The following is a 13816-nucleotide window of genomic DNA, read 5'->3' as shown; positions in this document are numbered from 1 at the left end:
TATTCTTCATCCTGCTCAAAAACTCTTTTTTTCCCGAAATTTTTAGATTTTCAGATCCTAAGAGCATCTTGTTACCCATAATGAGTAGCTAGCTGCTCTTAGGATACACTGATACAGCGCAGAGCCGCGGATATACTCATGGAGTACAATGTTTCAGTAAAGATTTGCAATAAGACTAGGGTAAAGAAATCAACCAACGAACGTTTTGTACACCATTGAACACTTTATTTAGAACTTGCTTTATTCTTTCTAAGTTCTCAGATTTGTTTCGGGAAGATTCCATTATATGTATTACGATCTCATTCACTTCCTTTTGTTCAATTTTGTCCTAATTTTTTTTCTTTTCACTCCTTCTTATCACGAATATGTAAATCTATTTAAAAAAATGAGAGGCGACTTTTTTTGAGTCTTTCTCAAATGTGTTTTTCCTGCTTCAAGGAAACAAAATTGAGAGAAAGCGAACAGCAACAATTCAAAATCCGAATGATATTCTAAATCGAACTAAAGTAATCTTCAAACTTTTCTAAGCTGATTGAGTTTTCACTTTCTCTTCTATTCAAGAAAAAAAAGAATTCGATGAAATATGTGTGTTTGTTTCCTGCCTGTTCAACAGTTACTGATATTCTGTTGAATTTGAACTTTGATCAAAGAATGAAAAAAACGCTGATAAATTATAAACTTTCTCAAATACTTTGTTTTTAAAATGTTTTGAAGAGTGCAGAGAAATCTGTTGCGCGATTGATTTTCTCAGGCCCACGCAAGCGTGTTTGGTTACTTAAGGCAGAAACATAGATTTTTCAAGAATAAGAGACACAAAAAACATCAGTCAATTCTAGAAATTTCCAGGAGAGTTGTGAATTAAACTCAGCTTACTGGAATGGAGCTTAGTAGTAGCAAGATGATCATAGGATACACTGATACAACGCCGAGCCGACAATATACTCATAGAAAACAATGTTTCAGTAATGATTTGCAATAAGACTAGGGTAAAGAAATCAACCAACGAATGTTTTGTACAATTTTGAACATTTTATGTACAACTCACCTTCTTCTTTCTAAGTTCTAAGATTTGTTTCGGGAAGATTCCATTATATGTATTACGATCTCATTCCCTTCTTTCGTTCATTTTTGTCCTAACTTTTTTGTTTCTTTTCACTCCTCCTTATCACGAATATGTGAATCTATTAAAAAAGAAAAATGAAAGGCGACATTTTGGAGTTCTTCTTAAGAGTGTTTTCCCAGCTTCAAATAAACAAAATTGAGAGAAAACGAACAGTAACAATTCAAAATTCGAATGATACTTCAAATCGAACTAAAGTAATATCCAAACATTCTTAAGCTGATTGAGTTTTCACTTTCTGTTCAATTCAAGAAAAAAAGAATTCGAAGAAATATGTGTGTTTATTTCCTGCCTGTAAAACAGTTATTGATAAATGTTGAATTTGATGGTTGATAAAAGAATTAAAAAAACGCTGGTAAATTATAAACCTTCTCAAAAACTTTGTTTTTAAATTGTTTTGAAGAGTGCAAAGAAAATTGTTACGCGATTGATTTTCTCAGGCCCATGCAAGCGTGTTTGGTTACTTAAGGCAGAAACATAGATTTTTCAAGAACAAGTTGACACAAAAATCATCAGTCAATTCTAGAAATTTCCAGTAGAGTTGTGAAATAAACTCAGCTTACTGGAATGGAGCTTAGTAGTAGCAAGATGCTCATAGGATACACTGATATCGCGCAGAGCCGACGATATACTCATGGAATACAATTTTTCAGTAATGATTTGCAATAAGACTAAAGTAAAGAAATCAACCAACGAACGTTTTGTACACTATTGAACACTTTATGTACAACTTGCCGTATTCCTTCTAAGTTCTCAGATTTGTTTCGGGAAGATTCCATTATAGGTATTACGATCTTGTTCCCTTCCTTTCGTTCATTTTTGTCCTAACTTTTTTGTTTCTTTTCACTCCTTCTTATCACAAATATGTAAACCTATTAAAAAGAAAATTGAAAGGCGACTATTTGGAGTTTTTCTCAAGAGTGTTTTCCCTGCTTCAAGAAAACAAAATTGAGAGAAAACGAACAGTAACAATTCAAAATCCGAACGATATTCCAAATCGAACTAAAGTAATATCCAAACATTCTTAAGCTGATTGAGTTTTCACTTTCTGTTCTATTCAAGAAAAAAAAAGAATTCGAAGAAATATGTGTGTTTGTTTCCTGCCTGTTAAACAGTCATTGATATTTTGTTGAATTTGATGGTTGATAAAAGAATTAAAAAAACGCTGGTAAATTATAAACCTTCTCAAAAACTTTGTTTTTAAATTGTTTTGAAGAGTGCAAAGAAAATTGTTACGCGATTGATTTTCTCAGGCCCATGCAAGCGTGTTTGGTTACTTAAGGCAGAAACATAGATTTTTCAAGAACAAGTTGACACAAAAATCATCAGTCAATTCTAGAAATTTCCAGGAGAGTTGTGAATTAAACTCAGCTTACTGGAATGGAGCTTAGTAGTAGCAAGATGCTCATAGGATACACTGATACCGCGCAGAGCCGACGATATACTCATGGAATACAATTTTTCAGTAATGATTTGCAATAAGACTAAAGTAAAGAAATCAACCAACGAACGTTTTGTACACTATTGAACACTTTATGTACAACTTGCCGTATTCCTTCTAAGTTCTCAGATTTGATTCGGGAAGATTCCATTATAGGTATTACGATCTTGTTCCCTTCCTTTCGTTCATTTTTGTCCTAACTTTTTTGTTTCTTTTCACTCCTTCTTATCACAAATATGTAAACCTATTAAAAAGAAAATTGAAAGGCGACTATTTGGAGTTTTTCTCAAGAGTGTTTTCCCTGCTTCAAGAAATCAAAATTGAGAGAAAACGAACAGTAACAATTCAAAATCCGAACGATATTCCAAATCGAATTAAAGTAATATCCAAACATTCTTAAGCTGATTGAGTTTTCACTTTCTGTTCTATTCAAGAAAAAAAAAGAATTCGAAGAAATATGTGTGTTTGTTTCCTGCCTGTTAAACAGTCATTGATATTTTGTTGAATTTGATGGTTAATAAAAGAATTAAAAAAACGCTGGTAAATTATAAACTTTCTCAAAAACTTTGTTTTTAAAATGTTTTGAAGAGTGCAGAGAAAATTAGTGCGCGATTGATTTTCTCAGGCCCATGCAAGCGTGTTTGGTTACTTAAGGCAGAAACATAGATTTTTCAAGAATAAGATGACACAAAAAACGTCAGTCAATTCTAGAAATTTCCAGGAGAGTTGTGAATTAAACTCAGCTTACTGGAATGGAGCTTAGTAGTAGCAAGATGATCATAGGATACACTGATACAACGCCGAGCCGACAATATACTCATAGAATACAATGTTTCAGTAATGATTTGCAATAAGACTAGGGTAAAGAAATCAACCAACGAACGTTTCGTACAATTTTGAACATTTTATGTACAACTTACCTTATTCTTTCTATGTTCTAAGATTTGTTTCGGGAAGATTCCATTATATGTATTATGATCTCATTCCCTTCCTTTCGTTCTTTTTTGTCCTAATTTTTTTGTATCTTTTCACTCCTTCTTATCACAAATATGTAAATCTATTAAAAAAGAAAAATGAAAGGCGACTTTTTGGAGTTCTTCTTAAGAGTGTTTTAAAATGGACAGTAACAATTCAAATTTCGAAGGATACTCCAACTCGAACTAAAGTAATATCCAAACAATCTTAAGCTGATTGAGTTTTCACTTTCTGTTCAATTCAAGAAAAAAGAATTTGAAGAAATATGTGTGTTTGTTTCCTGCCTGTTAAACAGTTATTGATAATTTGTTGAATTTGATGGTTGATAAAAGAATTAAAAAAACGCTGGTAAATTATAAACCTTCTCAAAAACTTTGTTTTTAAATTGTTTTGAAGAGTGCAAAAAAAATGTTACGCGATTGATTTTTTCAGGCCCATGCAAGCGTGTTTGGCTACTTAAGGCAGAAGCATAGATTTTTCAAGAACAAGTTGACACAAAAATCATCAGTCAATTCTAGAAATTTCCAGGAGAATTGTGAATTAAACTCAGCTTACTGGAATGGAGCTTAGTAGTAGCAAGATGATCACAGAATACACTGATATAAGGCTGAGCCGACGATATACTCATAGAATACAAAGTTTCAGTATTGATTTGCAATAAGACTAGGGTAAAGAAATCAACCAACGAACGTTTTGTACACTATTGAATATTTTATGTACAACTTGCCTTATTCTTTTTAAGTTCTCAGATTTGTTTTGGGGAAGATTCCTTTATATGTATTACGATCTCATTCCCTTCCTTTCGTTCAATTTTCTCCTAACTTTTTTGTTTCTTTTCACTCCTTCTTGTCACAAATATGTAAATCTATTAAAAAAGAAAAATGAAAGGCAATTTTTTGGAGTTTTTCTCAAGAGTGTTTTCCCTGCTTCAAGTAAACAAAATTGAGAGAAAACGAACAGTAGCAATTCGAAATTCGAACGATATTCCAAATCGAACTAAAGTAATATCCAAACATTCTTAAGCTGATTGAGTTTTCACATTCTGTTCTATTCAAGAACAAAAAAAGGATTCGAAGAAATATGTGTGTTTTTTTTCCTGCCTTTTAAACAGTTATTGATTTTTTGCTGAAATTGATGGTTGATAAGAGAATTAAAAAAACGCTGGTAAATTTTAAACTTTCTCAAAAACTTTGTTTTTAAAATGTTTTGAAGAGTGCAGAGATAAATTGTTGCGCGATGGATTTTCTCAGGCCCATGCAAGCGTGTTGGGTTACTTAAGGCAGAAACATAGATTTTTCAAGAATAAGATGACACAAAAAACATCTGTCAATTCTAGAAATTTCCAGGAGAGTTGTGAATTAAACTCAGCTTACTGGAATGGAGCTTAGTAGTAGCAAGATGATCATAGGATACACTGATACCACGCCGAGCCGACGATATACTCATAGAATACAATGTTTCAGTAATGATTTGCAATAAGACTAGGGTAAAGAAATCAACCAACGAACGTTTTGTACACTATTGAATATTTTATGTATAACTTGCCTTATTCTTTCTAAGTTCTAAGATTTGTTTCGGGAAGATTCCATTATATGTATTACTATCTCATTCACTTCCTTTCATTCAATTTTGTTCTAACTTTTTTGTTTCGTTTCACTCCTTCTGATCACAAATATGTAAACCTGAAAAATAAAAATGAGAGGCAACTTTTCGGAGTTTTTTTCGAAAGAGTTTTCCCTGCTTCAAGGAAACAAAATTGAGAGAAAACGAACAGCAACAATTGAGAGAAAACGAACAGCAACAACGATATTCCAAATTGAACTAAATTAAAATCCAAACATTTTTTAGCTGACTGAGTTTTCACTTTCTGTTCTATGCAAGAAAAAAAAAGAATTCGAAGATATATGCGTGTTTGTTTCCTGCCTGTTCAACAGTCATTGATATTTTGTTGAATTTGAAGGTTGATCAAAAAATAAAAAACGCAGATAAATTATAAAGTTTCTCAAAAACTTTTTTAAAAAATGTTTTGAAGAGTGCAGAGAAAACTGTTGCGCGATTGATTTATTCAGGCCCATGCAAGCGTGTTTGGTTAATTAAGGCAGAAACATAGATTTTTTAAGAATAAGAGACAGAAAAAACATCAGCCAATTCTAGAAGTTTCTAGGAGAGTTGTGAATTGAACTCAGCTTACTAGAATGGAGCTTAGTAGTGGCAAGATGCTCATAGGATACACTCATACAGAGCAGAGCCGACGATATACTCATGGAATACAATGTTTCAGTAATGATTTGCAATAAGACTAGGGTAAAGAAATCAACCAACGAACGTTTTGTACACTATTGAACACTTTATGTACAACTTGCCTTATTCGTTCTAAGTTCTCAGATTTGTTTCGTGAAGATTCCATTATATGTATTACGATCTCATTCACTTCCTTTCGTTCAATTTTTTACTAAGTTTTTTGTTTCTTTTCACTCCTTCTTATCACAATAATGTAAATCTATTAAAAAAAATGAGAGTAGACTTTTTGGAGTTTTTCTCAAAAGTGTTTTCCCTGCTTCAAGGAAACAAAATTGAGAGAAAAAGAACAGCAACAAATCAAAATCCGAACGATATTCCAAGTCGAACTTAAGTAAAATCCAAACGTTTCTAAGTTGATTGAGTTTTCACTTTCTGTTCTATTGAAGAAAAGAAAAGAATTCGAAGAAATATGTGTGTTTGTCTCCTGCCTGTTCAACAGTTATTGATATTTTGTTGAAATTGAAGGTTGATCAAAGAATAAAAAAACGCTGATAAATTATAAACTTTCTCAAAAACTTTTTTTAAAAGATGTTTTGAAGAGTGCAGAGAAAACTGTTGCGCGATTGATTTTCTCAGGCCCAAGCAAGCGTGTTTGGTTACTTAAGGCAGAAACATAGATTTTTCAAGATTAAGAGACACAAAAAAACATCAGTCACTTCTTGAAATTTCCAGGATAGTTGTGAATTGAACTCAGCTTACTGGAATGGAGCTTATTAGTAGCAAGATGCTCATAGGATACATTGATACAGCTCAGGGCTGACGATATACAATTGGAGTACAATGTTTCAGTAATAATTTGCAATGAGATTAGGGTAAAGAAATCAATCAACAAACGTTTTTTACCCTAGAGCGTTTTTAGTACAACTGGCCTTATACTATCTAATTTCTCAGATTTGTTTCCGGCAGATTCCTTTTTAAATAATTCCTTCCTTCCTTTCGTTCATTTTCGATCTAGTTTTCACTCTTTCTTCTCAAAAATATTGTAATTCTACTTAAAAAAATTAATCAAGTGAATAAAAATAAGAATTAAAACAGAACTCCACAAAATGACAAATCTCTTTATCCGGTGACTCATTTGTCAAAATTTAGTGGTATTTCAGCTCATTTGTCAATTTACCTATCGTTTAGTGAGCGTTCTAATCGATTTCAGTTTCTTCTGTTCATTTTCCGTTATGTCTTTCAAGTTTAACTGTTTTGAGATTTGTTTAAAACTTTTTTTGCCTGGATATCTCAGATAAACGATCAAATTCTACTGAGAGCGCAACATTCTATTGCAAAAACATAAGCAGTTGATACAATTTGAAACAACTTGAACCGAAAAAAATCGAAATCTTGTCTACACTTAAAATTGAGTTTTCCAGCTGCAGAGTTTGGTTACGTTATACGTTTATACAAGAAAGAAACGAAAGCGTCGACCTTTTTGGAGTTTTCTCAAAAGTGTTCTCCCTATTTCAAAAAAAAAATTGAGAAAAAACGAACAGAAACAATTCAAAATCCAAACGGTATTCCAAATCAAAGTAAACCAAAAGTCAAACAATTCTAAGCTGATTGAGTTTTCACTTTCTGTTCTATTCTAGAAAAAAAAATCAGAAGAAAAATGTGCGTTTGTTTCCTGCTTGTTCAACAGTTATTGATATTTTGTTGAATTTGAATGTTGATCAAAGAATAAAAAACGCCGATAAATTATAAACTTTCTCAAAAACTTTTTTAAAATGTTTTGAAGAGCGCAGAGAAAATTGTTGCGCGATTGAGTTTCTCAGTTCAAGGCCAGCGTGTTTGGTTGCTTAAGGCAGAAACATAAATTTGTCAAGAAAAATAGAAATACAAAAAACATTAGTAAAATCCAGAAATTTTCAGGAGAGTTGTGAAATGAACTCCACTTGTTGGAATGGAACTCATCCAAATGGAGGGAGTTAATAAGAAGAACACTAGAACTCCTGAAATGTTATTACCTGTGCCAACAGTTTCAGGCAGTGCGAGAAGTTTGCCTTGTAATTGTGTAATTGGTATAAAGCACTCTCACATATTATGCAATTTTTTTATGTTTATTACAGTTGATCCAACTTAATTGCACAAAAAATCAACCAAGAGAAAATTTGTGTTACATTAAATGTTTCAGAACTTAAACATATAGGGTTTCATAAGTATTTAAATGATCGTTTGTAATTGTTTAAATGACCGTTAGCACTGCACGAGAAAAAATTTCTAAATTTTTCTAAAGAGACAATAGCTTAATGATAGAAAACTAGAACTTCAGGTAGATTGTATTGGATCGTACACAGAGTTTTTTAAGACCGCTTCTCACAGGAGCGTTGACAGCTTGTTTTAACAGCCCAGCTAATTTGCTTCTCCAGGGCAACAATAAGCTTTTGTTTAAAGCAGCTCAAAAAAAACTGTTCAGTATTGTAAATATTTAATTTTAAGGAGTTGTTCAGGAGAGTAAAAAGTTTGTTCTGAAGACAACACTTAATTTAGCGTAAAAAATAAAAGAACACAGAGAGCTTTACTTCCTTTTTTAACCATTTTGGTTCGCCTGGACTCAAATTTGAACAAGTTCTTCTCTCTTTTCTGATAAAAGTTATTGGAAAAGGAGTATTCAATCAACAGAAAAATCGATATTTCAGTTGCAATTTCAAAAGTTTTTGTTATGTGTTTGAAAGATAGTACCATCAGCATGTTTAACTGGCTAACGTAGAGAATAAACAAAAAGATTAAGAAGACATTAAATAGAGATTAAATTATTGAAAAACACTTCTCTTACAATTTGAATTTTATAAGTAGCAAAAACAAGAATAGCCAAAGATCAGGTCATCTACAGTTGCAGCCATAAATTGACATTTAGTGCAAGATTAACTGAGAACAAAACATATGAAGATACTATATGAGAACATCTAGAGTTCCTTAAAGAACATTTGTAAAGTGTCGGTTTTTCTGCTAAAAATGTCCCTGATCAGAAAAAAATTTTTGGGATCTTGGTTAGGCCAATCTGAGATGGAATTAAATTTTGAACAACGTTGAAAAAATTATACACTTATCTGGTTCATTTATTTTTTTTCAATGAGTTACAACGTTATTCAGCCTTTAGACTACGTTTTGACGCATTCTGTTCGTTTTAATAGATTCAAAGTTTGTCATTTTGTAATGTTTGATTTTTCTTTCGACGCTCTAATGAGTTAAAAAAAGATTTTGAAAGAAATTTTCTCATTATTTTGTTCTGTTTGCTTATTTTAGAAGTTTTTGCGTTTGTGGCATTTTTTTAGTCACAGTATGAGAATTAGGTTGAAAATCAATCGAATTTTCACTAGGCTTCTGTTTTGAATCAAGTATTTTCCGAAGAATCGTTTTTTTTCAGTGGCAAATTTAGAAGACGACTTTTCAGTAACAAATTAACGAGAACGGTGAAAAGCGGCCTCAGAAAATCTCTGAACAAAAAAAGGTTAACCAAAACTTTGGCAAAACGCTGATAAAACATAAATTATCTAAAACTTTTAAAAAAATTTGAAGATCGCAGAGAAAAGTGTTGCGAGATTGATGTTCTCAGATTGATGTTAATGCAAGCGTGTTTGGTTACTTATGGCACAAACAAAAAGTGGTCAAGAAAAAGAGAATTACCATAAACATCAGTCGATTCTAGAGGTTTTCAGGAGAGTTGTGAATTGAACGCAGCTCAGTGGAATGGAACTCATCCAAATGGAGGGAGTTAATAAGAAGAACACTAGAACTCCTGAAACACTAGTACTCATGCCAACAGTTTCAGGCAGTGCGAGAACTTTGCTTTGTAATTGTGTAATTGGTATAAAGCACTCAAACATATTATGCATTTTTTAATGTTTATTACAGTTTAGCCAACTTAGTTGCACAAAAAATAAACAAAGAGAAACTTTTGCTTTACATTAAATATTTCAGGAGAACTTAAACATATAGGTTTTCATAAGTATTTAAATAATCGTTTGTAATTGTTTAAATGATCGTTAGCACTGCACGAGAAAAAATTCTAACTTTTTCTTATGAGACAATAGCTTAATGGTAGAAAACTAGATCTTTAGGTAGATTGTATCGTACACAGTTCTTATCTGAGATGAATTTTCAACGGAATACTGGTGTTTGAAAATGATAATGAGTATTTGCCAGTTCTTTTCTGATTATAGAAAATGATATTTGTCGAAAGACGGTCGGTCTAAAGGCTAGTTTTTTTTAAAATTTACAACCAAAACCCAGAGCATGCTAATCTGTACCAGAGAAATAAACGCATAGGTAATTTTTATCAATTTCAAACTGCAAGATGTTTCAAACGTTGAGCGTTGACAGCATGTTTTAACTGCCTAGCTTATTTGTTTCTCCAGGGTAACGATAAGCGGTTTTTTTAAATAAAGGAGCTCAAAAAACTGCTCAGTGATGTAAACAGTTCATTTTAATGGGTTGTTCCAGTAAAAAGTTTGTTCTATCAAAGATTTTTTGATTTAGGTGAAGAAATTGTGGAATTCATGAAAAATTTTTGTTAATGACTTCTAGAACAAGACCAGATAAAATGTGTAGGGCAACTCATTTGGTAGCTGTGATAAAGTACTGTTAGAGTTATGGTTGAAACACATACCTTTTTATTGTTTTGTACAAGAAATTTTAAAAAGAAATTTGAATCAGGTTGGGAAGCTGCCGAAATTCATAACAAATCTTTGTTAAAAACTTTTTGAACACGATGAGCTAAAAGGTGTATGACAGCTCATTTGATAGCTGTGACAATGTATTTTTAGTTTTTGTGTAGAAACAGATGTCAATAATTTGACTTGTACAAGAAATTTTCAAAGATTTGTTGATTTAGATGAAGAAACTGTCGAACTTCATGAAACACCTTTGTTAATAACTTTTAGAACGAGACGAGTTAAAATGTGTGTCAGAGTTCATTTGGTAGCTGTCTTAATCTACCTTTATAGTAATGGTTGAAACAGATGCAAATCTTTTAACTTGTACAAGAAATTTTCAAAACAATTTGAATCAGGTTGAGAAACTGTCGAAGTTCATGAAAAATCTTTGTTCATAACTTTTTGAACAAGACGAGCTAAAATGTGTATGACAGCTCATTTGGTAGCTGTGGCAATGTACTTTTAGATTTCGTGTAGAAACAGATGCCAATAATTTGACTTGTACAAGAAATTTTCAAAGATTTGTTGGTTTATATGAAGAAACTGTCGAACTTCATGAAATACTTTTGTTAAAAACTTTTAAAATAAGACGAGTTAAAATGTATGTGACAGCTCATTTGGTAGCTGTCATAATGTACCTTTAGAGTAATGGTTGAAACAGATGCCAATCTTTTGACTTGTACAAGAAATTTTCAAAAAAATTTGAATCAGGTTGAGAAACTGTCGAATATCATGAAAAAATCTTGTTTATAACTTTTTGAAGAAGACCAGCTAAAATAGGTATGACAGCTCATTTGCTAGCTATGACAATGTATTTTTAGATTTTGTATAGAAACTGATGCCAATCTTTTGACTTGTACAAGAAATTTTCAAAGATTTGTTGATTTAGATGAAGAAACTGTCGAACTTCATGGAATACCTTTGTTAATAACTTTTAGAACAAGTCGATTTAAAAGGTATATAATAGTTCATTTGGTTGCTATGACAATGTTCATTCAGCGTTTTTGTAGAAGCAGATAATCCTTTTGTCTTGTACCTAAAATATCAAAAATTTGTTGATTTAGGTGAAGAAATTGTCGAAATTCTTGAAAAACCTTTGTTAATAACTTTTAGAACAAGACGAATTAAAATGTGAGTGACAGCTCATTTGGTAGCTGTCTTGATTTACTTTTAGAGTAATGGTTGAAACAGATGCGAATCTTTTGACTTGTACAAGAAATTTTCAAAAAGATTTGAATCAGGTTGAGAAACTGTCGAAGTTCAAGAAAAAACTTTGTTTAGAACTTTTTGAACAAGACCAATTAAAAAGTGTATGACAGCTCATTTGGTAGCTATGACAATGTACTTTTAGACTTTGTGTAGAAACTGATGCCAATCTTTTGACTTGCAAAGAAATTTTCAAGGATTTGTTGATCTAGATTAAGAAACTGTCGAAATTCATGAAAAACCATTGGTAATAACTTTTAGAACGAGTCGATTTAAAATTTGTGTAATATCTCATTTGGTCACCATATCAATGTAAGTTCAGCGTTAGTGTAGCATCAGATAATCCTTTTGACCTGAACGAGAAAAATTTCAAAAATTCGTTTATTTAGGTGAAGAAATTGTGGAACTTCATGAAAAATTTTTGTTAATAACTTCTAGAACAAGACGAGTTCAAATGTGTATGTTAACTCATTTGGTAGCTGTAACAATTTACTTCTAGATTTTGTGTAGAAACAGATACCAATCTTTTGACTTGTACACGAAATTTTTAAAGATTTGTTGATTTAGATGAAGAAAGTGTCGAATTTCATGAAATACCTTTGTTAATAACTTTTAGAATAAGACGAGTTAAAATATGCGATATGCGTGACAGCTCATTTGGTAGCTGTCTTAATTTACTTTTAGAGCAATGGTTGAAACAGAAGCGAATCTTTTGAATTGTACAAGAAATTTTCAAAAAGATTTGAATCAGGTTGAGAAACAGTCGAAGTTCATGAAAAAAACTTTGCGATTCGTTTATTTAGGTGAAGAAATTGTGGAACTTCATGAAAAATTTTTGTTAATAACTTCTAGAACAAGACGAGGTCAAATGTGTATGACAACTCATTTGGTAGCTGTAACAATTTGCTTTTAGATTTTGTGTAGAAACAGATACCAATCTTTTGACTTGTACAAGAAATTTTTAAGGATTTGTTGATATAGATGAAGAAACTGTCGAACTTCATGAAATACCTTTGTTAAAAACTTTTAGAATAAGGCGAATTAAAATATGCGATATGCGTGACAGCCCATTTGGTAGCTGTCTTAATTTACTTTTAGAGTAATGGTTGAAACATATGCGAATCTTTTGACTTGTACAAGAAATTTTCAAAAAGATTTGAATCAAGTTGAGAAACAGTCGAAGTTCATAAAAAAACATGAAAAAAGCCTGGTTTAGAACTTTTTGAACAAGACTAGTTAAAATTTGTCTGACAGCTCGTTTGGTAGCTATGACAATGTACTTTTAGATTTTGTGAAAAACTGATGCCAATCTTTTGACTTGCAAAGAAATTTTCTTGCATTGTTTATAACTTTTAGAACAAGTCGACTTAAAATGTGTGTAATATCTCATTCGGTTGCCATATCAATGTGCGTTCAGTGTTTGTGTAGATGCAGACAATCCTTTTGACCTGTACATAAAAATTTCAAAGATTTGTTGATTTAGGTGAAGAAATTGTGGAATTCATGAAAAATTTTTGTTAATATTTTCTAGAACAAGACGAGTTAAAATGTGTATGCCAACTCATCTGGTAGCTGTGATAAAGTACTAATAGAGTTGGGGTTGAGACAATAACCAATCTTTTGACTTGTACGAGAAATTTTCAAAGAAATTTGAATCAGGTTGAGAAACTGTCGAAATTCATGACATATCTTTGTTAAAACATTTTTGAACAAGACGAGCTAAAAGGTGTATGACAGCTCATTTGGTAGCTGTGGCAATGTACTTTTAGAATTTGTGTAGAAACAGATATCAATCTTTTGACTTGTACGAGAAATTTTTAAAGATTTGTTGATTTAGATGAACAAACTGTCGCACTTCATGAAAAACCTTTGTTAATAACTTTTAGAAAAAGTCGATTTAAAAAGTATATAATAGCTCAGTTGGTTACCATGATAATGTTCATTCAGCGTTTCTGTAGAAGCAGATAATCCTTTTGTCTTGTACATAAAAATATCAAAGACTTTTTGATTTAGGTGAAGAAATTGTGGAATTCATGAAAAATTTTTGTTAATGACTTCTAGAACAAGACGAGATAAAATGTGTATGGCAACTCATTTGGTAGCTGTGATAAAGTACTGTTAGAGTTATGGTTG

This window comes from Convolutriloba macropyga, chromosome 11 (genome assembly GCF_964194025.1).
Source record: "Convolutriloba macropyga chromosome 11, txConMacr16.3, whole genome shotgun sequence".
Lineage (NCBI taxonomy): Eukaryota > Metazoa > Xenacoelomorpha > Acoela > Convolutidae > Convolutriloba > Convolutriloba macropyga.
Note: the sequence above shows the minus strand (reverse complement) of the source record.